Source organism: Magallana gigas, chromosome 8 (assembly GCF_963853765.1).
Source record: "Magallana gigas chromosome 8, xbMagGiga1.1, whole genome shotgun sequence".
Classification (NCBI taxonomy): Eukaryota; Metazoa; Mollusca; class Bivalvia; order Ostreida; family Ostreidae; genus Magallana; species Magallana gigas.
In genome coordinates this window covers 49,420,991-49,432,494 of record NC_088860.1, presented here as the reverse complement: position 1 = coordinate 49,432,494, position 11,504 = coordinate 49,420,991, and the positions used below count along the sequence as shown (strand labels likewise).

The 11,504-nt window shown below is 34.5% G+C and overlaps 1 long non-coding RNA gene across 3 annotated transcripts; it reads right to left on the bottom strand.

Moving 5' to 3' along the window:
* Positions 1-238: 238 nt before the first annotated feature.
* Positions 239-9,254, bottom strand: LOC105324138 (uncharacterized). Of its 3 annotated transcripts, none has more exons than XR_010708623.1 (4): positions 5,668-9,254; positions 5,429-5,550; positions 1,421-1,516; positions 239-1,281 (listed from the first exon to the last, which is right to left on the bottom strand). It is a non-coding gene; the product is annotated as an uncharacterized lncRNA (long non-coding RNA). The 3 variants fall into 3 exon arrangements; XR_010708622.1 differs by having other exon boundaries at positions 5,664-9,253; XR_010708621.1 differs by having other exon boundaries at positions 5,429-9,245.
* Between the last annotated feature and the right edge of the window lie 2,250 nt (positions 9,255-11,504).

Here is an 11,504-nt window from a genome sequence, read left to right as displayed (position 1 = left end):
TTATCAACACGTAACAATACAGTAAGCACAACTGAGTAAAACGAAATGTGCTCTCCCTGAAGTTTGCATTATTGAAAAACCCAGCTGTTGGATTAATGTGTTGCATGTTCATGTTAACTGTTTTCAATGTTGCTGGCATGGAGGACGATGTTGTGGCTGTGGAATTTGACGATATGAGAGTTGTGGTCTCATGTGCAGATGGTGACGGTAAGTTTTCAAGTAGAGCCTGATTTTCATGGGTTCGTGGTGGCAAGTTCGAGAACCTGGTCGACAGCGGTGGAAGAGCTACGATCGTAAAAGGGGATGAAGATGCAGACGCCATCGCAGAATGCTTTTTTTTTTTGCTTAGAGGAGAGCGATCTGTTATATGACCTCATTGAACTCTCATTCCTTTGGTTCGACATGAACATGATATGTCGTGCTTCAAATTCCTGATCATTAAGGTAAGTGTTTGCAGTGGCCCGTAAACAGTGGGATGTGTATTTATGCTCCACACCAGCAGCAAAGCAAATCTCCCCGAGAGACTTGTTGAAAGTGCGCTTTGGCAGGGGTTTTGCTGAATACCAAATATCACAATGAACTCTCTCTTATATGTATTGGTTGAAAAGATTTGTAGCATTTGAATCTGTTTTTGACATCAGTAACTTTAAAAGATAAACATGACAGCAGTTTTCATTATCAGTTGCATACATTATCTTGTCTGTATGGCTGTCATCGGCATCTACACCACCTTGATGATTATTTTGTAATGTTTTGTGTTGTAATGCAGCATATTGGCAAGTTTCATCTGTGCAGAAGACAAAGCTGTTATGATTAAACTTATGGTGGAACTCTAAACCTCTGGTAATAAAATTGATGGACAGAAAGTACCATACAGCATGGCGCAAAACCACTGGTGATGATGTGGCACCTTGGAGGTATTTATAAATCTTCTGCAGATCATGTATCTCGATAATATCTTTGTGTGATGTTGGTTTTGACAGATCAAGTCAGGTTCGCTCTTTAAAGAAACCATCCAAGATTCCATTGGCTGTTCTGAACTCCTTGTCATGGACTATATTTACATCTTTCTGAATGTCAGCAAGATGGCGATTTATTGCTCCTTTGATATTGATCAAAGTATTTTTGTGGTACAAAGGCTAAAGATCATCATCAACTTTTTCTTTGGGGCTGGCTTCACAATAAAATCACGAGAGATGACTGGCAAGAGTTGACACATTTGCTGTTTGCAGGTCTAATGTTGCACCATTAGTACAGAACCATAGATCTCCATGTTCCAATCTAAAAGGAGTGAGTTGTGTTTTAGAGACTGACATTGTGTAACGTTTGGGGGTCTTGTGTTTGGTTGTGTAAATTCTGCAACAAATCTTGACCCTTAAAGATTTTTATACAAATGTCAAATTGCTGCAAACACATTTACCTTGAAAAATCCCCATGCTGTATTTCTTTTTGTTGATTTTGCTTGCCTGGAGTCGAAAAATTTCTCTATTTCCTCATTTGTAACAGTTTTGAATCTCTGTGGAAAATGTGGTTTGTTTTCATTACTTCAGTTTTGATTTATAGCTCACCTGAGCTGAAAGCTCAAGTGAGCTATTCTGATCACATTTTGTCCATCGTCCGTCTTTTAACTTTTAACATTTTGAACTTCTTTTGTAAAACCGCTTCGCCAATTTCAACCAAAATTGGCACAAAACATCCTTATGGGAAGGCAAGTATAAATTGCAGAAATGAAAGACCGATCTTTATTCAAAGGGGAGAAACCTCAAAACTGTAGAAAAAGAGAGTGCATTTTTAAAATTTTGGAAATAATGTTGTTCTTTGTGAATCATATCAATAGCCTAGTGCACTATTTTACAATTATTATGTTTCTCTCAGTGGACCATATCAATAAGCTAAGTCGTCATGGTGAACATAGGAAAAGCTAAGTTTACTATGGTACAATGGTTATGTTCTTACCAGAAAGCGAATATCAAGAGGTAAGTTATACTAATGTACAGCTGCTGTGTTGCTTTCAAGAGACTACTACCAATAACCTAGGGTACTAATATTGATGTTAAGTTGCTCTCAGTGACAGTATCAGTAGCCAAAAATACTAATTTGTAGCTGATATTTTTCACCCAATAGAGCTATCCATAGCCTAGGGTACAGATTAATACCAGGTATATACCTGTTAAGTTCCTTTCAGTGGACTAAAGCAATAACCCAGTGTACTTATTAATATTTGGAATGATGCTTCTATATAGACAGTTTCAATCGCCTGAGGTTCTGGTGCATAGCTGTTGAGTTGCTTTCTGTGAAAAGCATGAATTGTGTCGGGTACTAATGTATAACTGGATTTTTAGCTCACTTGAGCTGAAAGCTCATGTGAGCTATTCTGATCACATTTTGTCTGTTGCTTGTCTGTTTGTAAACTTTTCATATTTTCAACATCTTCTCCAGAAGCACTGGGCCAATTTCAACGAAACTTGGCACAGAGCATTATTAGGCAAAGGGGATACAAAGTTGTGAAAACTAAGGACCACCTTTTTTTTCAAGAGGAGATAATTAGGATTTATTGAAAAAATTTAAGAACTTTTCAAAAATCTTCTTCTCAAGAACCAATTCGCCAGGAAAGCTAAAACTTGTGTGGAAGCATACTAAGGTAGTATAGATTGTGAAAATCATGACCTTTTAAAGATAGGGTGGGGCCACAATGGTGGGTCGAATTTTTTCATAGGAATATATTGAGTAAATCCTTAAAAATCTTCCTCTCAGAAACTAACCAGTCAGGAAAATTTGTGTGGAAGCATCCTAAGGTAGCAAGGGATAGTTTCGGATAAAGTAACCGTCAATATTTTTGTAAAATTGAAAGTTGCTGTACTTGAAGGCTTATGAGTGTTGCTAAAATTCATGAAATGATTTTTAATGATTTTCATTAGTTAGAGGGGTGTCTCTTGTTGAAATTGATATGCAATATGTAGGCCCCATATGTTAGGTACATGAGAATCAGAAGTAAAATGCAAAACCCGCGGCTATGACTGTTGTGTTGACTTTACACAGTGAAATTGCAAGTTACAGATGGGAGGTAAAATAACACGAAAAGTAGATGGATTGGACATTGTCAACTTTACACCGGTAAGTTTCTGACATGTGATGGTGCAACATGCACGCGGTACGGAATGTCAACCCTTTGCAGGGAATTAGTTGGGGGAGGTCTAAAAAGCTGAAAAATTAGCAAAATATGAAAGGGTTAAAATCTAATAAAAACCAATATGTAGAGAATTTTACAGGTTTTGACTAGTAATTTTCTTCAGAAATTGGTGATTGGCCTTATAAAGAGTGAATTAAAGGTATTTGACCTGAATGGGAACTGAGGAAATTCTAGTTACAGAGTTCCGAAGACACGCATCCCCTGGCTACAATGAATTGTATAAAAAAATAACTGTCCTGTGCCACCTTCAAGACAACATGGTATTTTCAGATTTTTCATTTCAGTGTAATTTTGAGTGGATTTTGTACCATAAGTAATATATTTTGTGAAAATGGATGATTTTTTGGCTGTAGATGTCATTACATGATTTATTAGCAAAAATATTCAAGGGGAGTAACTCCCTCTTAAATGTGTAGAATGACCACCACTAGAGTAAGTTGGATTAGGGAGTAGGTATTTCATACCCTGGTGCGATTAATAGGCTTCAGTTAATTAATGAGATAAGAATAAATACTTTAAAACAGTTTTGATCAATTGAATCATTAAATTTATGAATTTGCAGCCATTTCGCTGTCTGATTTTATGAAATAACATTAAGCCACCTGACTTATATGACCGAATTTTTTTAAAACAGCATATTTTTATTTCAACTGAACTTTACATGTAGACAGATGCAGTTATCAAATTATACAATATGTCAAAAAAATCAAGTTTTTGCTCCTTCCTATCCATAAATGATATTTTAGATGTATTTATACAGAATTGAAAAAGCCACCCCCTCTTTCCAGTTGACTCCATTACCATTACATGTAGGATATGTAAATGTACATTTGACCTTGAAATAACATCTGTATGATAATTACTCTTGAAATGAACAAAAAACAACATATTTGTACCGTTTCATTGTATATATGCATCAAAAATGTAGAAAAATTTGAACATTTTTCATGGAATTCTCATCCGTCCCCAGGTACCCAGGTGTGGTTGAATTTCATTTTAATTAAAGGCAGACATCACACATGTAGGTCTTACTATTTTAGCAAAGTTAAAAGGAGAAACCAGAATATATATGATATCCACTAAATATGATTTTAGGCTTACTTTTTCATGAAAACAAGAAATCAGATGTAGGGCGGCATGTCTTTTAGTGAATAAAAATGCTACAAATCATCCATTTTCCAAAAGAGATCAATTTTAGATATCAGTGATGGTTGTTTTCTATTATGTGTGAAAATGACTCAAGGAAATTGCCACAAGTTTCAGAAAATTAGGTAAAAGTGTTCAAACTAATGCTTCTTGTGAAAATCAAAAGATAGGGGGAGGGTATACATGTAATGGTATTTTTAAGTGATGTGATGCTTTTATCATGATAATATCAAGTAGATGTTTGTAGTATTAAATAAGGTTTCTTTTTTAAGGAGGTTGAACAACAATTGACCTCTAAAAGATTAGATAAAGATGCTTTATTTATGGGGAGCCCTATGAATCTCTGTTAAATAGAGGAAAGTGGAAATGGTGGGTTCACTTAAATGGCCATATTTTTCTTAAACCTCAATGGAATTGGCAAAATGTGGTGTACCTTTTCTCAGAACAGGATAAGCTTTTTAATTTTAAGACAAGATGACTTTTCAGAGAATGTTAGTGTAAGTTAAAGGAAGCAAGGGACAGTTTCGGATAAAGTACCCGTCAATATTTTTGTAAAATTGAAAGTTGCTGTACTTGAAGGCTTTTGAGTGTTGCTAAAATTCATGAAATGATTTTTAATGATTATCATTAGTTAGAGGGGTGTCACTTGTTGAAATTGATATGCAATATGTAGGCCCCATATGTTAGGTACATGAGACTCAGAAGTAAAATGCGAAAACCTGCGGCTATGACTGTTGTGTTGACTTTACACAGTAAAATTGCAAGTTACAGATGGGAGGTAAAATAACATGAAAAGTAGGTGGATTGAACATTGTCAACTTTACACCAGTAAGTTTCTGACATGTGATGGTGTAACATGCACGCGGTACAGAAGGTCAACCCTTTGCAGGGAATTAGTCACTTTCTTTAAATTAGAAACCTGCGAAATATATATATATATGTATATATTTTACTTAATTTAAGCGTTTTATGTCACAATATGGAGGTATCCCATGCCAGTGATTCAACCTAATATAACAAACAAGTGAATATCTAACATTTTTGTTTTATTTCAGTTCCACTTGGAATGTGAATGAGGTATAAAGAACAAACCCCTTCAACGCCACTGTATCTTCTGCTTGAAGATTCGTCCAGTCTGGCGAACGAAAATGGAAGATGCATTCTCCATCGAATTCTGCTAAGATGTTGAAGTTGTCACACTCAAGACATGAACTCTACCAAGAAGTTTAAGGACAACTTTTACTCAATTGTGTGTCCGTACAGCCAGGGCACCATGCCCTCGTAAACCACTTGTCTAGAACACCAAGTTGCGACATTCTCTGCTTACCTACCGCAGCAATTTGCCATGTAGAAAGGTCCAAATGGCCTGTGTTTGAGAAGAGCTAAAACAGGCAGCATCATTCACGATGGCACGAGCCATCAAGTCTGTTGCTATCTGTGTGCAAAGAGGCTGAAGATGCGGAAATGAAAATGTCCTGTATTTCATGAGAAGATTAAAGATGTTAAACGAAACTATAAGCTGTAATTTTCATTATACTGTATTGATCATAGACGTCACTACAGTAACGTTTTAATTATCGTACTTAATCATGTCACATGCATATCATAACATTGCAAATGATTTATGTAAATCCCATTGGGGCAAGTGGCAATTGACATTTAATCAAAACTTTTTTAGCTCACTGACACGAGGTTGACTGGAGCTTATGTTATACCATTGGCGTCTGGACGTGGTAATAGTTTGTGGTGCAGGTATTGTATCTAAATTATTAATTAACTTACCTTCATCAAACTTGCATGGATGGTGCATCTGGACAAACTAATGAACTTTTAATACTTGGATGCTGAATCTGGAACTTGAATTCTTGATGTTGGCTTTAAAAATGTTAAGAGCAGAGCAAAGTTTTTGGAGCAGGTGCCATTTGATGACTATGTCTTACTTACTACTGGTCCTAACTCCACCATACTTGCATGACAGGTGTGTCTGATGATAGATATGCAGTTGACAGGATCAAATGCTTAATCTGAGCCATAGGTTTCAGATGCTGAATGATGATACATTTAAGGTTTTTGGAGGTGGTTAATTTTTTTTGGAGCAGATGCCCTTTGATTGACACATCTTAGTTTTTGGTTTAGTGTTTATCAAATTTGTATAAATGATGCAGGTTTTGATACTGATGCACTCAACATGTATGGATGCTAAATCTGAACCATATTTTCCGGATTCCGGAGGTTATTATAATGGAGCACGTGTAGATTTTTTGAGTAGTCGAATGTAGGTTTGATATCTGGAGAACAGCTGTCCTGACAAACTTACATGGATCATATAACTTTGAATTTGATACATACGACTTGCTTCAGAAACAGAGAATGATCTCTTCATTATCAAGGATGCTAAAACAATTGTCCTAAGTACCTCAATCAAACGTGTTTGAAAGATGAGTTTGTTGTTATATAAAATGATTCCTATATTATTGTATTGGATGATATGATACAGTATTGTGTTATATGATACAATTTTGAATAATATAACGTAGTATTGTAAAATAATATAATATTTAAGAAATAAACAGCAATTGAAAATTTTTATCGGACCTGGTTTGTCACGTGATCATATCCTGTGAAGCCCAAAGGGCTTCTCGGAAGACTTGATTACGTACCAACTGAGTTCATATCCCGGTGAACATTTTATTTAACGTTATATAATAAGTGCCCGAGAAAACCATTGTCAACCGACGCGAAGCGGGGGTAAACAATGGTTTTCGAGGGGTGTCAACAGTTACCCTCCCAAATGGGCGCTATTTATTTTATTATAATGAATGTCTTAATTTTAAAGAAAATTTTACTCCTTTTAAATAGAAATGAAGTGAATTCTATGGCAATCGGTATATGCGCATAATTTACGCGCATGTAGCAATTCGTTGGGTTACCCGTTGCCAACTGTGTTGCTAACGCTCAGGGTAATTGAACGGATTACCAACTGCGTCTAAACCAATCAGATTTTAGTATTTAACATGAAATTATAATAATGCTGATTTTAACTTATATTTACATTTGAAATAGGCAAACCCTTGAGAATTATTAAAATAATCGTGTTTTAATGTTTACAATAATGCAACTGTCAAGTGATAAGCATGTGATAAGCATGTGCGGTAATCATTGTGAAATCATTAAAATGTTCACACAGAATTAAACGTTTCGCTATTCTATATATTCATTTATGTACGCATATTAGCAAATATAAGTATATGAGTATTACAAAATAATATATTATATGATGCAGTTCCGTATCAAGACATATCATTGTAATGTATAATGTGATACAATATTGTATCATATAATAAGGTACGATATTATATGCGTATTTTAAAGTGGTGCGATAGAATGTGATATGTATTAAAGAACAGGGGCGTACAAGGCGTTGTATATCCCCCACTTGAAGCAATGGAGACGAAAGAATTTCAATTGAAGTTTGAATATTAATTTTTGGTTTGTATGCATTGTTTTTAGTATAAATTTCAGGATGAAAGCCAATATTGTGCTTTCGTTCTACAAACACGACAGTTATAGATTTCCAAATAAAGCTGCACAGCGTTTTATGCCAACATCTTGGTTCATTCACTGTTCTAAATTGCAAAAATTTAGGTATGAATGGGTCCAGTCTCCACCATAAAAGTACTTTTATTTAAAGAATAAGTTTTTAATGAATTTTATTATTGATTTTTCAAAATGAAGTCTAGACCCATAATGGGCCAAATTCGTGGGTTTCACCAAAAAAGTTTTACTGTATTAAATATTGTCAAGCAGTTAAATTTATTCACCTATACCCTAATGTGTCAACTTAGCTCACTAGGATAGGCGGAGGCTTGCACCCAATTCTTCTCGATTGAGAGGGTGCTTGAAACGTTAAACGGCGTTTTATATAAAATTCATTTGCTTTTAAGTAAAACATTTTTTGCCTTTTTATTGGGCTATTATGTAAAAAATATCTAATACCATTTGTATTATGACAATTATTGCGTAATGTTCATTTTACACTCAATGTCGGATAGAAATAGCGCTAGCACAGATAAGAGATCATGCTGTAATGATTAGAAAGCAAACAAATAAACCAAAGGAAATAAATACCAAGTGCATGTATTAATGTTTACTATTTATTTGTCAGAAAATGCAGTTCTATATCATACATGTACATGTCCTGGTGTACACTTTCAAATGTAAAGATTTGTTTTATATGTTCATATGCCATTTCAAAATCCTGGTTACGGGGGGATTTGTCAGGCCTTGTACGCTCTTGTCCTTTACTTATGATTATTATACAACTTTGTTTCATATGATATACAAAACTGTCTAATAAAACTAAACTCAGTATTTCTATTTAATAGCAGTAAGACTTTATTTAAGATCGTTAATGATTTTCATACACCGGTAATATGATATAGGTGATTCCTCGTCCAAACATTGTGCCCTATCTTTCAAATTAGGTACTTTTTAAGCTCGAATTACACAAAATTGGGCCAGACTTCCCCCTGCATGAGTCATACTGATACTTATGTTCTCTCCCAAGTTCATGCAAATTATCCTAATATCGCATGATTTGTAGATGCATTAAATACCTCCATTCATTAGTGTACACGTAGCAGGTGGAGCCTCCAACTCACTATTTTAGAAATAGTCACTTACCTAATACAAAGCTGATTATTTGATACTTAATATTGATAATATGAAGTTAAGTATCACTTGTATTGAAATTTAGAATCGCTTATTGATAACAGAGAACAACCGGATTTATTTATGTTCACGAATAGTCACTTATTACGATTCACTGTCTTAGAAATATTGTAAAGAAAGTCGATTGTTACTTCGAAGTTAATAATGACATATTTGAATAACAAATTATTTTCTACACATCGTTGTGAACTCATTTGGGAAACCTTAACATACCTGCATAGTATTCATGGACCTTGCTCAGATGCTTTAAACAGCTTCTGCAAATAGTCATTTATAATTTAACTACTTTATCTTTTTATTATTTTTTTTATTTTTCAGATAGCTTTTGTGTTACAGATTATTTACTTATATTTGGTAGATTTACAAATAAGTGCTTTTTAAATTGAATTTATACATGTATGTGTTCACAAGTGTTTTGACATGTTTAAGAAAGTTAGTTTGGAAAGGTGCAAATAAAATGAAAAAAATTTTTGATGAAATTTCGAGTTGTTTTATACATACATATATATTTAAATGTTTAATATGCATTTATTCTATAGATTTCTACTTTCATATTTTGGAAAATGTGCCGTAGCCAAATATTCTATTTAATATGAGACATTCTGTCATCCTCTAACTTCTGACATTGATTCAGTTGCAATACTTTTTGAAAAGAGGGCCATATTTCAAAATATTGATAAAATATAGCACAAAGCTTCCAATGGGCTTTTATATATTCCCCCCAAAAAGAGTCTGTTCCATAAACAAGGGCAGATATATTGGAAAATAAGATCAAAAGAAAGGGTCACAAAAAATCTTTTCAAGAACTTTGAGATAGACTTTTACAAAACGAGCACTGAATGATAAGTATCTGTTCTGGATAAAACAAAATATTTTTGACCTTGAGTCTAGCACTATGAGTGTAAAGTTATGATAAAAGAACACATGCCCTCTGTATGTCAAAAGATCCAGACCTTATTGTACACTAAGTAAATTGAACATTCAAAGACCGACGTATACATGTATATCTTTCATGTCGATATTAGTGATATGTTTATCAAGAGGCGTCGACCTTTTACAGTGTTGTTTTTATATAATTATGTAATAGAGAGTAAAAAGCATCAGACCCGAAAGCATTGGAGGCCCTTACTTTGTGGACGCAATTCTCATGGCACCTACTAGTGGTGGTCAATTTTCATTGTAAAACTTATGTTGAGGGTTACAAGTCTAGTTCAAAAGATCCAGGCCTGATGGTTAGGGTTACAAGTCTAGTTCAAAAGATCCAGGCCTTTTTGTAATTCATCTACAAAAAAAATTGGATTTGTAAACATCGGAATCGGAAACATTAAAATCCCGTACCCTGAGGCCTAAAGTATTCAGGATCATTTACTAGTTGTTAAGCACTACCATATCAAAATTACAGCGAAGATACTATCTACAGTCCTTGCTATAATATCTCAATATATTTCTAATATTAAATAGCAATTGAAACATGGGGCTCAGAAACACCGAGACACTGTCAAAGTATTGTGTTGGTACATCTTCTACATTAAAAGATATATAGGCTCTCCTTCAATATACATAATTAACGTAATAAGAGTTACAAATATCGGGATTGGAAACATTGAAGGTCTGTTCTGTGGAGACTAAAATTCTCAGTGTTACTAACAAAGTCTAGCACTATCAGTGTAAACTTATGATAAAAGAATATGTACCCCATGTAGTTTAAAAGAGACAGACCCTACTGTACACCAAGTGAACTGAAAATGTAAACACCAACTCTTTCGTGTCGACATAAGTGCTGTGTTTATCAAGCGGTGTCGACCTTCTACAGTATGTCAAAAAGTGTAAATAAAAAACACTGGAGGCCCTTACCACGTGGGCTAAAGTTCTCATACTACCTACCAGTAGTGGTAAGCTACCATTGTAAAATTATTGTTAGGGTTACATGTCTAGTTCAAAAGATCCAGGCCCTTTTGTAACCTATCTACATACGATGATGGAATTTTAAAACATCAGAACAGGAATCATGGAACCCCCTACCATGAGGCCTGCAATAATCAGGGTCGTCTACTGGTTGTTAACATTACCACATTAAATTACATAATGATACAATCTCTAGTTTAAAAAATCCAATCCTTACTGTAATTTTTCAATTGATAAATAATACTAAAAGATAATTAAAACATCAGACACTGAAACATCGAAACTTCTCTACCCCGGAGCTGAAATTGCAAGTGGTCTGACACTGTCAACATATTGTGCTAATACAACTTCCTTTAACAGAAATAGACCCTCCTGTGATACATATATTTAACAGAATTAGAATTATACACATCGGGCTTTGAAACATTGAATGTCCGTCCTATGGGTTCTGAAATTTTCAGTGTTACCAACCAAAAAGCTTGCACTATCACTGTTAACAGAATCAGACCCTATTGTACACCAAGGGAATTCA